We start from the raw sequence: 16,672 nt of genomic DNA, 5'->3' as shown, positions 1-16,672 counted from the left end.
ATCGGATTCCCGTTATTGATGCCGTGTAAGTGCAGGCTGTCAGAATGATTATTTTTTAGATTCAGTCACACAATTTCCTTTTTAGCGTGTGCGCATTTTGATTTGCAGAGTAGGATGTGTCACTTCACGGTCGAGTTAGTAACCTCGTCTTTCGTGTTCGAATTGTCAGTCGGGAGTCAAATGGGTTCTGCACAAGCAAAATATGATCTGACATGTATGGATATGGAAATACTTGACACTTCCAAAGTACCTCAATCAAAAATATGCATAAATTTCAGTTCTGCAGTAAACAAGCTGCATCCAATATTTTTACATACAGGCATTTATAGTGATATCACATATTGTCTTTTTCTATTTTGCAGTGTACCTCGGAAACGTTCCATCCTGCTACCCACAGCCATCTACCACCCCACACGTAAAGTACTGAGTTGCCTTTGGAGCACTCAAGAATGGACCCGAAGACAGAGGCAATGCTTGCAGCTACCAGTGATACAAGGGCTGCGATTTGTGTGCATGTACATTACTATCTACGTTGGAAGAGTACCTAGATCTCTTGGTATGTGATTGTCCAATGAGGGGAAGTGCTCACGATGTCCGCTAACTTGTCCACATGTTTGAAAGTCAATGTTTGCCCGGTATGTTCATAGAAATAAATCTTGTACCAACATCCATGCTGCCTTTGTAAGACATGCTGTGAAGGAACCACACATGCATGTGCATGTGAGGGAAGCATGGGCCACATGGGACATATACATGGGCCACTAGTGGCAAAATTTAGGTATAAAATATGTATAATTTTAGACCTCATGGCTAATACATATCTATGACGGTTCAGTGGATAGATAAGTACTGTCCCATTTCAGACGTTTGGTCTAACAACTGTCTAAATCTATGCTACAATTATCCGGCTATTAGCTGTATTTTAGCGTAACGCTGGGCTAGGCGACGGATATACCGAACAATAGAGCTACTTTGTTAGACGTCTACTAGATATTCCCAAAGTCTACATTTAGACGTCTTTCAGACGTATGCTAGCGCACCATGCGTTGCCTGGGTACTTTCTCGTCTTTTCTCAGCAGCTGCTATGATGCGGTCTTCACGTTTCTGCACCCCTCGCATTTGCTGTCATACAACACTTAGCGCTACATTGGAGCCTTGATTACAATTTCGTAAACCAGGCTGCGCATCCGCCATGTTTGTTGTCCATGCCGCTGCTCTTCAGTCCCAACGTTCTCGCTCGTCGAGCGCGCTGAATGTCCTACACTCGCGACCTTCCGGCGCTCACGGCAAAAGTAATGCAATTTCAACTGTCGCGTCGCGTTGTTCGGCGCCTTCGCGACTTTCCCGCCTCTCGCGGATTGCTGTGTGACGTGACAAGTTGTCCGGCATTTCCGCCGTTCGCTGCTTTCGCGGCGTTCAGTGGTGTGGTGTGCACGTAGTATTACAAGCGCATTACTCAAAATACAGTCGCGATCTAATGGTAACATCTTTATGGGAATGTGTAGCAGCCGGCAAATATTTTCACATTCACTTACGCCTACCTGTGATTATCTAACCCAGCTGGAAAAAGTAGACCCGATCTCATTCAGCGCCCGCATCAATTTCAATGAGTTTCAATGAGAATTTACGCATCCAATTCGTTTAATGTGAATATAGCAGGTATTTCTCATTGAAAGCGGGAAAGCTGACATTATGTTTGGACGCTCGAACAGATGTTGTGGTGAAGGAGTCTTATAGGAAACCGTGAGCTAATATCTCCAATGAGAATCAATGTCTTTCAATGAGAACTGAGACACCCAATTCATTTAATGTGAATAACGCAGGTATTTCTCATTGAAGTAATGAGAAGTGTTGCGGGAAAGCTGACTTTATGTTTGAGCGCTCTAACAGATGTTGTGGAGAAGGAGTCTTCCAGGGAACCAGTATCTAATTTGTTTAATGAGAACCAATGACTTTCAAGGAGAACTGAGACACCCAATTCATTTAATGTGAATAACGCAGGTATTTCTCATTGAAGTAATGAGAAGTGTTGAGGGAAAGATAGCTTCATGTTTTAGCGCTCTAACAAATGTTATGGTGAAGAAGATTCATAGGAAATCAAGAACCAAATAAAGTAATTAGTTCATTGGGTGCCAATGAGAAACAATGATTTGCAATTGGAGCAATCTGAACCGACGTGTTGTGCAATGAAGATCCCCTTCACAGAAGAAGAACGAATTGGGCAATTGGTTTAGCATCGAATCAACGTGATCACTGTGTCAATTGAATTAATGTTAGCAAACATGTGCGGATAGGACTGTTCCATGAATAGATGAAAGGATGATTACCATGAAAGACACATTCGAGGGATAGAGGAAGTTGGTGTGCACTGAATGCAGAAGTCAATCATGCTAATTTAAAATATCCTCTATTCGAAACGTGTTTGAATTCCTACACACTTCAATTTGCACAAACTACGCAACTGACGTGTTTTAGATTGCTTACATTTAAATCCATACATAGTTTTTTTGCACTGCACGAGAGTGAAAGGAAATATTCTTTTCCCCAGGAGCATGCATATAGAAATACGCAGGAATGCCTCAAGTGAAGTATGCTCTCTACCCATGCATAGTTTTGCACATTGTGCTTGCAAGTGGTGAACAGACTTGTGTAAACAATATGTAGCAAAACATATACAAATAATGTACGCTTGTATGTGACAGCTGTAAAACAAGAAAATCTCAAAAACACGGTACAAGACACCGTGTAAGAAAGATTGTTGGTTATAGCTTACGTTATCTCAGAAAAAAAGAAACTGCTAGAAAAGACATCAATGGTTATCTCAAGATTGTCGCACTACTAATACAATCAAAAACTTGAATGGTACATGCAATGAAAGAAAGGAAAAACTGTTTTTCACAACGATAGTCGTTACTGATTCAATCTTGTTTGGCAACTTGGTCACCACAAACTGCTCATTTTGTGCCATGCGCATACGTCTACATGCCAACGCTACAGGTGAAGGTATTCTTACTCACTGCCAAACATAGCATATTGTTACGTGTCTTCCGAACACTGTTGTATTCCAAAAGTGTCAGTGAACTTACCGTTTCCTGACCCTCTTGGCGAAAGCTAATGCGAATAAGCTCGGCATATGACCCGCCATCCAGACAAACTATCTTATTGTTTGTCCTCTGACATTTAATATGATCTGTAGTGGCATTGTACACGACCCCTTTTGCATCATTCGCTTGTAAGCGGTGGATGATGAAGGCAATGCTGCCGTTGGATTTTTTAAATATGTTAACGGTCTCGAGCCATGCACCTTTCCCGAGTACCCGTGCAGACGAAAAACTTTCAAATCATTTTGCAGCAAATGATTCTGAAACAGTCGCGCAGCATAATCAAGGCGGCCACTGAAATAGAGCACCGATAGGTCCAAAACTGAAAACACTTTTTTTTGCAATGTGAGTCAAACAACGAAAACTGAAGTACACTGACGACTTGCAATATGCTCTAACTATATACTATAGCTCTATTTCGCACGCAAACATAAGAACGAGCATAGAAAAAAAAAATACTGCCGAGGCAGTTTCTATGCTGGGTCAGTGCAGGTTGAATTTCCATTCTGAAACCATCCACCTTCCATTCGAAAACCACAAGAGTTCAATGCTGGATTCGAGCTGGAAATGAGATGTTCCAGCTAGTACGCCAGATAGTGTTAGATTCCTGGCTGTGAAGACAAGCTGGGCTTATATAAAGCGGGAAAAAAGGAAAAAACGAAAAGAACTGTCGAAATTAATTGCACAACGTGTACATATTAAAGTATGCTCAAATACAATGGAACATTGGTGAAATAATAAAATAAACAAAAAAGAATAATAATTCTAATAATAAATAGTAAATTCTAATAATAAATAATAAAATAAATAAAGACCGAGACGTGTGCAAAGTTACGCACACAACTCCGCGTTCCTAAGTAGGTTGCAAAAAACTGATTGTACGCTGCCACAGCTTTACGCTTTACCCTGCGACACTTCAGCTTTGCCAGTCTGTCAAAACGAAACTACAGCCATAATGCTCTCGTCGTCGTATGCGACCGAGCGCCATCGGCATCAATTCAGAATATGTTTTGAACTTCGAAACGTCTGTTGGCGTGTAGGATCTAAGGTGCAGCCTGGTTAAAAATCTGAACGTGTTTGCATTTGTGTAGTGAGGTGTTCCGTCACGCATTGTGTTCCTGAACCCGTGCACGAGCTCTGTTACCACAAAGGTAAGCGACGTGTTTCGGACGCTTGATCCTCAACTCCCAAATGCGAACCAAGAGGTGTTCTATAGTGACCCGATATTTATCCATAGTTCTCTGAACTGCCTTCATGATGTGCCATCATCCCGCTTGCACTAGACGGACTTACTTTGTCGGACAATTAAATGAGAAGGTGCTACTGATGATAAGTGACGTTCGTGATTTCGCATATGCATGTATCAGATTTTGCCTGCTTCAAATTTATTGTTATATATATATATATATATATATATATATATATATATATATATATATATATGTTACTGAAATGAAAATTGAAACACAGACTACGAAGGTACGGGAAGTAAGAAAAAAGGGATAATTTATTTACATTTAAGATACTTGGAATGCTAAAAGGGTTGTCGACTTTTTTAGTCCTGACGAAAACAGTGCCACTGTCGAAACGTCGACAACCCTTTTAGCATTCCAAGTATCTTAAATGTAAATAAATTATCCCTTTTTTCTTACTTCCCGTACCTTCGTAGTCTGTGTTTCAATTTTCATTTCAGCTACATATATTCGCGGTCGTCCGAACCCCATTCACCAAGTATATATATATGTTATATATATTTATTGTTATAGCTTATTATTAAAAACTAGTAGAGCAAAATAGATGCCCATTTTTCAGTTGAGTTATATGGCCAGGCGAACATTCGCTCGAAGAAAATCATGATCATGATATATGATCATGAATTATTTCATTCTGGGACTTCTCGCAAAGGCGAAATAACAGAACGGGATCTATTCGGCGTCGAAAGTAATTTCATGTTGAAAAAAAAAAACACACACACAAACGCGCACGTGCGTTGAAATATCTGTCGCGAAATTTCGCTATGCAAATGATCCGGAACATGAACTAAGCACGTTTCTGGCGCAGAAAAAGCGACATGCAACCCAAGTGGGAGGGCCACGTAATTTGGAGCGATTAAACTGATTGATGTAGGAGCTAATGGCCAGATGGACCGCTCTTCCACCCGGATAAGGCGAAGGTCGCATCGTTTCTGCGTTTGAAAACTGCGTATTTCTTGTTTCGGCTCATTTGCATAGCGAAATTTAGCGATGAACATTTCATCAAAGGTGCGCTTTTAACACTTATTTCCACATGGAATGTCTTTCAACGAGGAATATATTCCTTTCCGTCTTCTCGCTTTTATGCGAAATCCCATAATTAAAGAGTTAATCAATCATTATTAGGTAATTACTGATATTGTAGGTTCATATTTTCTTCCGGAGAATGTTCACCTGTCCATACTACCCAACTGCAAAAACGGCGTCTATTTTGCTCTGCTAGTTTCTAAATACAATTCATGTGACGAATAAAAGTACACACCCTGCAGAATGCTTCTCTGGCTTCACACAGCCACGTACCTGTGGCAGTCCGTACAACGCCCAAGAACACAGTGTGCAAATTCAAAATCTGGCATGTTTATTAGTGCAGCTGGTCCTTTAGATCCGCAGAATTAGAGGTTGTCCTTTAATGACTGCTGTATCTCTCTCACTGCTGCTTCACCAGTCGATTCTCTTGTGTTAGTCTCTCGGGTGTTAGTGGTGATAGGGTCCATGGCTGAGGCATAGTACTCTCCTTCATGGTAGCACCAACTACATCCACAGTACCCGTGAAACCCGATATTGTTTTGCATGGGGGCAGAGATACGAAGTCGACACAGCAGCATAGTCCAATAAATCTGCTTTTAACAATGCTTCCTGACTTCCATGACTTTCATGACTTCAATGTCACATCACTGAAAATATCCTTTGCATCGTCTACAGACACGAGGAAGGTGTTCATGTCCAGCTTTCCTTTGCCACAATCTGCCTCACAGTTTTCGGCAGCTCATTTATCATCACGTGAATTGACCAAGCTGATTTTTGCTGATTTAACTTGTGCTACTTGTGCCCCATCGGTATTAAATGTATACGAGAAGTTGTCAATTGGAATCAAGACCTGACCGGGCTGGGACAATGCCTCATACTTTGCTTCGTCCAAGATACCGTAAAATTTGTTTGTCTCTTACTTCTGTACAGTGACTGCCGGAAACCTCTTCTCTAGTGTTCGGTTTACACTGCATTATGGCGCTTCATGAGGTGCTCCCCGGAAAGGAAGCAGGAGTGAAGGAGGTTGCGCCTTCAACTACTGCTAAATGTTAATTACATCTTTTAGATTTTCTCACTATCTGATACACGACAGTATTACTAGCCAAACTTTGCGCATATAGAATATAATATGCAGTGCATTGATCCAGTAAATTATCCAAATCACATTAAGTCTAATTCATTTTTGCGGGAATTCATTTATACTCATTGGAAAGCTCTACAAATCTAATGTGACTATGCCACAACAAACCTACTGGCGAATCGAAATGGAGAACATCCCAATGAGAAATATCCTGCTGGGGCTCATTGGTTCAACGAGACATGACGGGGACATTCAATGAGTTTGAAGCCACCACTTCTCATTACATCCCATTAACATTTTCTGTGACTTCTCATTATATCTCATTAACACTTGCTGTGATTTCTCATTACATCTCATTAACACTTGCTGTGATTTCTCATTACATCTCATTAACACATACTGTGATTTCTCATTACATCTCATTAACACATACTGTGATTTCACATTAAGACTAATTGAATATGGCCCCATTTTCAATGTGATATTTGTCCCAAATCATCTATTGGGGATGAGAATTTTCGCAGTCACTGAATGAGATTTGTGTATATGATATCCAATAGGTTCAATTAGATTTTCATAGGTTTTAAATAAGACAGTTTCCAGCAGGGAAGCATGCGGATACTTAATTTCGTGGCGTATTTTCTCCCACAGCATGTGTTTCTTCGGCACACTTTTGTACTTTTCGTCACTGAGCCTCCACAGCGGTGTATTCTATTCAATAAGCGGTGTATTCTGTTCATAATAAAGGGTGGGCAGAGCAGCAGCATTATGAACGGCACTGCTAAGTTACCGTTGCTTCTTATGCAGATTTTGGTCCTCCACGATTCCCAAGTGAAACCGGATCAGACGGCATTTGAGGCAGATCAACGAACATGCATTATCGGCAATGGTGTAAATAGTTGTTATCGTTCGAAAGAATGGAATGCTTGCGTCAACTTGAAACCCACAGCTCGTCTTGATCAACCAATCACGAGTTTAATGACCCACGTGACTTCTTCCGAGTCCACAAAAGCACACATGCCACAGGATTTCTTCAGTGGGCAGAGCAGCAGCATTATGTACGGCACTGCTAAGTTACCTTTGCTTCTTCTGCAGGTTAGTAACTTTTATTGCATACGTAGTAATGACCCTTGCTTACTGCTGCTGCCCTGCCCAAGGCCTTTTGTAAGGTGTTTTACCTTTGTGCAAAATGTTGGATCCTTTTTTGACCTATTGCTTTGTGGTGATGTAGAGAAGAACCCCGGCCCTGGTAATGCTGAACAGCTCACAATGTTGATACGAGGAGCATTTTTGATCAACTTAAGAATATCACTGTTTCTCCGACCGAGGTGAAGAAATCAGTTGAGAGCTTAGAGGAAAGACTATCCAAAGTTGAAAAATTCACGCAGAATGCTTCCCAGGACAGTGAAGATATTAGGTAACGGAACGGGAGTTGAACGTTCTCATAGGCTTGGCCTTCCTAAACTGAACAAATCCAGACCAGTAGTATTAAAGCTTCTAGACCACAAGCAGAAGATGATCATATTGCAGAACGGGAAACGCTTGAAAAACAGTAGTGTATTTGTAAATGAGGACTTTTCGAGCCAAGTGCGAAGCATACGGAAGCTACTTTGGGAAAGCACGACAACTGAAAGAAAGGAAGGAAGAATTGTCTAGAGAGAAAATTGTCATTGTCAGTTGAGATACAAGTTATTCATTGATAACGTGCCCTACTGTTGGGACTCAGATAAACAGGGACGAATCTGTTATCAACGTAATCCTTATGAGAGAGTATGAGAAGGTGTGTGTTCGCCGGGCTCTGTTCATACGGAATGACATTGTTTCGTTTGCTGAATGCTAACCCGCGTAGTCTAGCGAATAAAGTACATCTGCTTGAAAGCATTTTCAGTTCATCTTCTCTAAAGGTGTACCTGTTGTTGATAATCGCATCAGTGTGCTGTTGGATATCAGATGGATTATATAGATATCTCAGCTGAGGGCATTCTTATCTATTACTTGCTACTACTTTTTGGACGTCCCCGGGACCAGATAAGATATCGAATCTGCTCTTGTTCTGATATGCGGAATGGATGGCAAAATATAATTTTTAGTACATATATTAGAGATTCTTGTCTTCCTGTGGACTGGCTTACAGCCAAGGTTATTTCAATACCAAAAAAAGGGTATTTACTGAATGTTAACAATTATCGTCCCATTTCTCTAACATGTACATGTTTAGAGCATATCATAGCGAAGCAGTTATCGTTAACAATTTGGAGACCTATCAGTTGTTGTCAGCATAGCTTTCGTTGTGGTAAAAGTACTGCAACAATTTTGTTAGAGGTGACTTATGATTTTACATCATGTTTCAATAATTTAGGTCAGACCTCTTGACGCCTTTTGATACGAGCATATCTCTCAAGTAGAGCCCAGTTTGTGAGTTTGGACGGAGTATTTTCTTCCACTTTGAGTGTTGCTTTTGGCGTCCCACGAGGAAGTGTTTTAGGACAAATTTTGTTTTTGCTATATGTCAATTATTTGCCGATAGACTTTTACCTCCAGTGAAGATTCGACTATTTGCAGATGATTGCATCTTATGGTCTTAAATTAATACTGTGCAAGATCAGATAACTTTAAATGAGTCCCTGTGTACCGTGAAGCACTGATATGATTAACGTAGTTTGGAGCTTAATGTCTCTAAGACTTATTCCATGAGCATAACAAAGAAAAAAACACAACTTGAGTATCAGTACATGCTAGATAATCGTGAAATTCGGAAAGTTAATCAAGTAGACTATTTGGGCATAACTTTAACAACAAGTTTGAAATAGAGTTTACATATAGAGAAAATTTGCAATCGTGCTACCAAGACGCTATGGCTTTTGCGACGGAAGCTCCGGTCTGCATCATATGAGGTTAAGCTGGCCTGCCTATAAAACATATGTTAGGCCGATATTGGAATGCGCCTCACAGATTTGGGATCACGTATAATAAAAAGTGGTATTGCAGCGTTAGAGAAGATACAGCGAATGGCTGTTCGCTTTATCACTTCTGATTACAGAAGGACTGTTTCTGTTAAAGCTTCGTTGTGTAAGTGTGAGCTTTGGACCCTCGCTGGAAGGGCAAGGCTAAAATATTTGCATTTGCTTTTTTATCACAAACTTGAATGTGACATTGTAAATTTTTTTATCTCGTCCAGTTACAGGATCCAGGAGACTGAGTCATGCTATGTCTCTAGGACTACAGTCATCAGAAATTGACGCTCAGCAGTTTTCATTTTTGCAACGCACAGCGGGAGATTGGAACAGGTTGCCTGAGGAAGCTGTCCTCATTCAAGACTATAGTGGTTTTTGTTCATGAATTAATAAGAATGTCCACTCCTGCTAGGACCCACACCTGGGTGTGCAGCACGAATGAATAAATAAGATAAATCAAATCGAAAACAAATGTGCTCGTCCCGTTGGGGAACCGCTGCGAGATTTGCGGCTTGCACCTCTGGTTGCAGCCCAGTCATCGTTGGACGTCAGAATTTGTGCCGGGATCAGGGCCGGCTAGATGAGCCATGCGCGGGTTTCCCCGTCATGTCTTGATGATGGTTGATTACGGCGGGCCCTCAGGTCGTGCGGAACCCGGGGCGCCATCTCCGACTGCTCTACCCCCTGGCCAGCCCAGGTCCGGAGGACAGACCTCTGTCTGACGGTCCGGACTGCAGGAAACAATAATATCGCTGAATCCACGCATTACGTTTCGCCAAATAGCGGCAACGTTCTCCTCTTTCTGACCATCCGCCGTCAGAAAGCTGGCTGGTGTGATAGAATCCCGTATGTGCTGACACAGTTGTCACGACATAATACCAATACCTCTCGAAATACCTTGATTTAAACGAAAAGGACTAGTAGTAGGGTTGCTTGGAGACGGTGTTCTGTAATTTATTTGTGTCAAGGTATACTGCATGGGAGAACAGTACCATTATCACAGAGTTTTGTCTCCTCAATTATTATGGATGTCGCCGCATCCACGCTATAGAGAGGACCATTTTGTTTCTATTGTTTCTGTGGTTATATGGAAGTATGGGCTGCTGATTATCTCTATGCACTTCGCATATACGTGCTTCCTCTCCTTACAGCTTCGATGTCACAACTATCCCGTCGTTAAGAGCAAAGGAGGGCAAGGATGCACTACGAGGACTCTGGGACTTCAAAATAGTTCACTACGCCATTTTGAATTGCATACTTTACAGTGCAGCTCAAACCTACTCCAAGGATATTGTCACGTTAGCAAAGGTAAGATGGCAAAGGCAAATCCCTGGAAGACTGAAATATTTACTAATGATCTGCGTAGTTGGGAATAACCGAATGTTTTGCACAGAAAAATGACAGCAGGTTCAGCACATTCACTTTTAAATCCCTTCAAAATTGCTTTAAAATTACTGATTTTAAAGTGGTGCATAATCTGAGTGAATGCTGAACCAGTGGTCGTTTTTCTATACAAAACTAGGAATTATAGAATAATAATAAGTGAATAGAAAGATAGTGGAGAGAGATAAACAATTTCATTGAAAATCAACACCATCTTGAAGAAAGCAGTCCAGAGCCATCGCCAGCCATCATGGTTGTCAGGTTGATGAGAGGTGGCTACCTAGTTGCAAAGCATTACACAAGGTGGTGCCACCATCCTCCTTGTGACTACCAGTTCTGCACATCCTGGGTCACTAGGTGTGACGTCATCATGGCAGATATGGGTAGGTTAGGACAGCTCTGAAGAAGCAAGGAGAAAAACACTTATAATCGAGACAGAGAAATCGAAATTCACAAAAATCAGCCCACTGTCCCCCAAAGCAACAGTCACGAGGAGCGCAGAACGACACTTTGGTTCCATTTGAGTGTGAGGCTGAGAACTGAATCATGATGCTTTTTTATCCTCTAAAATGTCACGTGTCTGCCGCTCTAGTAGGTAATTTGTGAACTAATTTAATCATAAATTATTGAGAGGCATGCCAGCACTACTCTTGTTCCCGCCAGGCCAGGCCAGGCGGCTGCCACGTCAAGCCGGTGGCAGCTTTCTTGGAAGACAGAAAACGGCAGGCATGCACTGACAAGAATTGCAACAGCCAACGCCCGACAGGCACGGGCACGTCACTCCTAATTGCTAACAAAGCAGGGACAGAGATATCATAAGGAGTGCAGCGCGCCACGTCCGTTCCATCTGAGAGCTAGGGAGAGAACTGAATCGTGATGATTTTTACTGCAGTACGCTCTGACTGACTTTTTGAACTAATTTCATTGTAAAATTATTAAGAATTATGCCAGTGCAACTCTCGTCCCTGAGGCCAAGGGCGTGGCCGCCTTTGTGAAAGACAGAAAATGGTGGGCATGCACTTGCAAGAGCAACAATGAATACCCGACATGCGTGAGCACAGCAGTGCTAATCACAAACAAAACAGGACACAGACATCACAAGGAGTGCAGTGCGGGCCGTCCGTTCCATCCAAGAGCCAGACAGAGAACTAAATCATGATTCATAACTTAAAAACCCGAGACTAGGGGATAAAAAAAACGACAACACATACAAGGGTTGTCGTTTTTTTATCCCCTAGTCTCGGGATCTATATGGATGGTTGATGGATGATCGATATGGTTATGGATCTATACCACCAGCTCTCTTGCTACCTCTCTATCCTGTCGTAAAAATTATGCTTGTTTTTCCTGTAAAATGTCACACATCTGCCCCTCTAGCTGCGTTTTTGTGAACTAATTTAATCGCGAAATTATTAAGAAACCTGTCGCCATGCTAGCGCTACTGCCGTCCAGATCAAGTATGTAGCAGCACTACCGTCATCGTCAAGACAACAGTGATACTGCTTTGACAAGAGTCTTTTTTGTCAAAAAGGAAAAAAGATGCAGATCGACCAGCTACATGCATTAACAAAGGAAAACATGTATCATAAGATAGAACGGTATGGAACTGGTCTGGGCACATCTGGGAACGTTCTCAACGAGTGGTGTCATGCGAGTAAAAATACAGGCTCACATGTCTGCTAGACAACAAAGGAAAGCAAGCACAGAGAAAGCACTGGTCTGCAGAGTAGGCTTGAACAATGTGGAAAAGACACTCACCAAAGCAAAGTATTTTCAAAGTATTTTCAAAGCAAAGTATCAGCAAAGTATTTTCACGTACACACCACTTAGTCAAAAGACAGTCCTATTCGTAAATTCGCTCGACACAAAAGCCACCAAAATCAACGCACACCATCCACTAGTGATGAGCAACACGTGCGTACCCTGTGAGAGGCCAACAGGAAACTGAAACCTGGCACTCTGTTGCAGCTCTCACAGATTCGTCGTGATGTCATCCCATTGTCTTGAAGCTACACTGTTTTTTCCACTAACAGTCCACAATCAACGCAATGCTATGGACAGTTCCGCCTGAAACAATGAAGCAGTACACTGCCACTGCATGATGTCATCACTTCCTGTCTGAGGCTGCACCTGCATGGTTCAAGGATACGTACGACTGCGTACTAGACAGGAGGCTGTACGAGCCATCCCATTATTTATTGAATCGCAATCAAAACATTATTTCCATTATCCTACCATTAACAATATTTACTATTGCAGTAAAATAAAAAAAAAACTATGACAGAAAAGCACCTGCGCCACTTTTAGTGAACATTATATGACATGCGAGTATAATTTTAGCAGCTATAAATTATATGCACTCATTATGGAAAACACCATGCATGAAATCTGAGAAAAGATGGCCGTAGCAATTAAGCATTTTTATTCCAAAGGCTTACTAAATGACTGCTAGACTTGCGAAAAGGTCCCTTGCTGCTTACAATCTTTAGAACCACAACAATAATTTAGCAGTAAAATTCTACTCGTCGTGAAAACTGCTGCTCCTGCTCCCTAGAATATACAAGAAAAATAATAAGTGAGGTCCTGGAACATCCGACGACATCACTCGACTTATGTAATGTATGAGACAAAACATTTTCTAGCTCACAGTCTCGTCATTTGAGACTGCCAGCCACTGCACTAACGGTTCAAAGCTAGTGCAAGACCAAGAACTACACAAAAACACGAACTTTATCGAGGGGTGATGAATGAGGAGCTTCATCGTCATGGGCGATACTCTACCCCCTCGCTGGTGATGATGTGGAGAATCAAATAATGAGCCGCTTCACAATAAGGATCGAAGCCCTATGGTATTCAGAAAGGTCAAGAGAGCTTTGAGGGCAGAGAGTTGGTGGGCTGGATGTGGCCACGGGCCAGGCAATTTTTGAAAGATAGGGGGCGAGAGTCCAACTGGTTAAGGGATCCAGGGAGTACGGTTCAGGAAGGATTCCCAACTATAAGATGTAACATGTGGTTGGCCTTTTCAGTGATTAACCAATATGACTGTTCCACTTAAGATCAGAAGGGACGCCGAGGTATTTAAGGTCATTAATTACTTGAAGATCACAATCATTTAAAGTGTACGACATGGTAAACCGTTCCTTCTTCCACGTGAATGACATTACCTTACATTTGGTAAAATTTAGCGGTAAGTGCCAATTAAATGTATCTGAGAGGCCTCTCAGGATTTTTTAAGAGCTCTGAGAGGACCTTTTAAGAAATTCTGAGAGGTCTGAGAGGACCTCTCAAGCAGTCCTAAGAGGTCTGAGAGGACCTTCTACGAAATTCTGAGGGGTCTGAGAGGACCTCTCAAGCAGTCCTAAGAGGTCTGAGAGGACCTTTTAAGAAATTTTGAAAAGTCTGGTAGGACCCTTTAGCACTTCTGAAGGGTCTGAGAGGTCCTTTCAAGAAATCTTGAAAGGTCTGGTAGGACCTTTCAGGCAGCACAGAGGGGTCTGAGAGGACCTCTTAGAGAAAATCTGGAAGACGTTGTATTATCATTCATGTAGCCCTGAGAGGTTTGGGGGGACCTCTCAGACAGCTTTGCGACAGTGCGTCGTGCGACACCTCCCAGAGCAAGTTGCTACGTGTTTTCCGCCCCGCGGAACATGCTACCTCGTCCGCTTTGGAAAATAGATCGCAAGATTTCACGTGTTTGTGCATTATTCCTTCAAGGAACACGTGCCGTGATAACCTTGTATTGCCTTCCCCCCTTGAAGCTATTGTTCTTGCAATCCGTGCATTATTGCACTGCACGTAAGTGGAAGCGTTTCGGCCAGTCGCCAGCGGTTGAATCAGTCTGTTTTGAAACGTTGAAGTGTCAGGACGTCGGCCGCGGATCTCAAGTAATTTGCGTTTTGTCTTCGGGATTGTAACTGTTTTTGAGGTATGTAGACGATGTCTCAAATATGCTTTTGTGATTGACAGCCATTCCTCTTCACTTTAGGCTTTTACTACTGTTCGCAGACACGCATTATGAGCGCCGATAGGAAGATTACCAACCACGTAACGTTACCAACGGCGCTGGGTGCCAAACGGTGTGTTATATATTTCGATGCCTACACACTGGCTTACACTGACATTTTGAAGTTGTATTTCTTACAGATGAATCTCGTACGAAGTGACAGGTGGTGAGAACACAAGGTGGTGAGAACCCAATCTCTCCAGTTAGTTGGTGGCTTACGCAAGCAAGAGAAACTAGACGGTGCATCGCAAGTCCCGAAGTATACGTAAAACAGATGAACTGGATCACCGAGAAGCAGAATTCCTCAAGAATATTTTTCATCGCCGCTGTACGGACATTGTGAATATGTGTCCCATGAGTTCACGCTTTGTGGAATACGACAGTATGTGTTGATGATGACTCGTACGCTTTCGTAGACATGTATGTGCTAAATCTAGTTTCTGTTGGTGCAATTTACCGTTTCGTGTAGTTTCTTGCGAGCGATCCTTCAACAAATATTAGATATTCACAATTCTGTAAGACATTTGAAATAACTGTTACATAATCAGATAGCAGTGTGCATGCCTTGAGTGTATCTGTACAATCGAAGGAACTCAATATATGTGGAGTTTTGTGACATGTACTTGTCTGTATCTATGTCTGGTGTATCATAGCACTGTATGATTACACCACTCCGACGACAGGTGCAGCGTAGACGGCGAAATTGAACATTGATGTTCCGATGTCAGATCTGGGCATTAGCTTCTGAGAGGCCCTCTCAACCTGAGAGGTCAGCCTGAGAGGTCCACCAGCCTGAGAGGAAAGCCTGAGAGGTCCACAGGCCTGAGAGGCCTCTCAGATAGATTTTCACTAGGGTTAAATAGCGTGTCAATATCCTGTTGCAAGATGAGTGCATCATGACTGCCATGAATTTCTCTATGCAACAAAGAATCATCCCCCAAAAGTTTGACTCTGGACTTGATACCTACAGTTATATCATTAGTAGTATGTGAGCAGCTCAAGTATCCGGAAACGCACACAGAGACCTGGACGCCATTAATTAGCAATTAGAGTTAATTGGGACCCCCCACAGTAATTAGGATCATTCAGTGAGTCATTACACTAATTCGGGAGCATCTAAGACGTGTCCAGACCACAGTGTGAGCTGCCGGCTAGTTGAGCTGATAAAAAATAAATAAATAGGTAGAAAATAAAATAAAAAGATAGAAATCGAGTGGAGAGGAAGAGTTTCGGTGAAGACCAACGACGCCATCTGGAAGAAAGCAGTCCGGAACCGCTGCTGACCATCGCTGGCCGACGAAGCACAGAGGCAGGTTGGAAAGCATCTTCAGGTGCGACCACCAGCCCGGATATCCTGTGATGTCATCATGACATATCTGGGCAGGTTAGGACAGCTCTGGACATGCAAGGAGAAAAACACTCATAATACAGAGGCTGGGAAAGCAAGAGTAAATATGCTAACCATCAATAGCTATCAACAAAAAGAATCAGGCACAGAAGCAAAGCAGCCCACCACAACAGCAGTCACGGGGAGTGCAGACAGATGGGACTGCTCCATCCGGCAGCCAGGCACAGAACCAAGGCCGAAGAAGATAGAAAATGGCGGGGATGCCTGGACAGCAGCAACCAGCACCCGACATGAAAATCATAAAAAAGCGGGGGCAAAGTTATCACGAGCGAAAGCATTAGTTGCACAACTAATCAGCCCACCACAACAGGAGCGCAGAACGATGCGACTGCTCCATCCGACAGCCAGGCACAGAACTGACTTATAATGCTTTTTAAAATAGCGGGGATGCCTGGACAACAGCAACCAGCGCCCGACATGCACGGGCATGAAAATCGCAAACAAAGCGGGAATAAAGTTGGCG

General features: G+C 42.5%; 1 long non-coding RNA gene across 1 annotated transcript in view; it reads left to right on the top strand.

Annotated features, from left to right (window-relative positions):
• The window catches only part of LOC135383068 (uncharacterized), an 83,867-nt gene extending 73,150 nt beyond the window's left edge, over nucleotides 1–10,717 (top strand). Inside the window, exon 5 of the long non-coding RNA XR_010419644.1 lies at nucleotides 10,567–10,717. This is a non-coding gene — a long non-coding RNA (uncharacterized LOC135383068). The remainder of the gene's footprint in view (nucleotides 1–10,566) is intronic.
• Nucleotides 10,718–16,672: the final 5,955 nt, after the last annotated feature.

Source organism: Ornithodoros turicata, chromosome 2, assembly GCF_037126465.1.
Source record: "Ornithodoros turicata isolate Travis chromosome 2, ASM3712646v1, whole genome shotgun sequence".
NCBI lineage: Eukaryota > Metazoa > Arthropoda > Arachnida > Ixodida > Argasidae > Ornithodoros > Ornithodoros turicata.
Note: the sequence above shows the minus strand (reverse complement) of the source record. Positions and strands in the feature narration are given on the sequence as shown.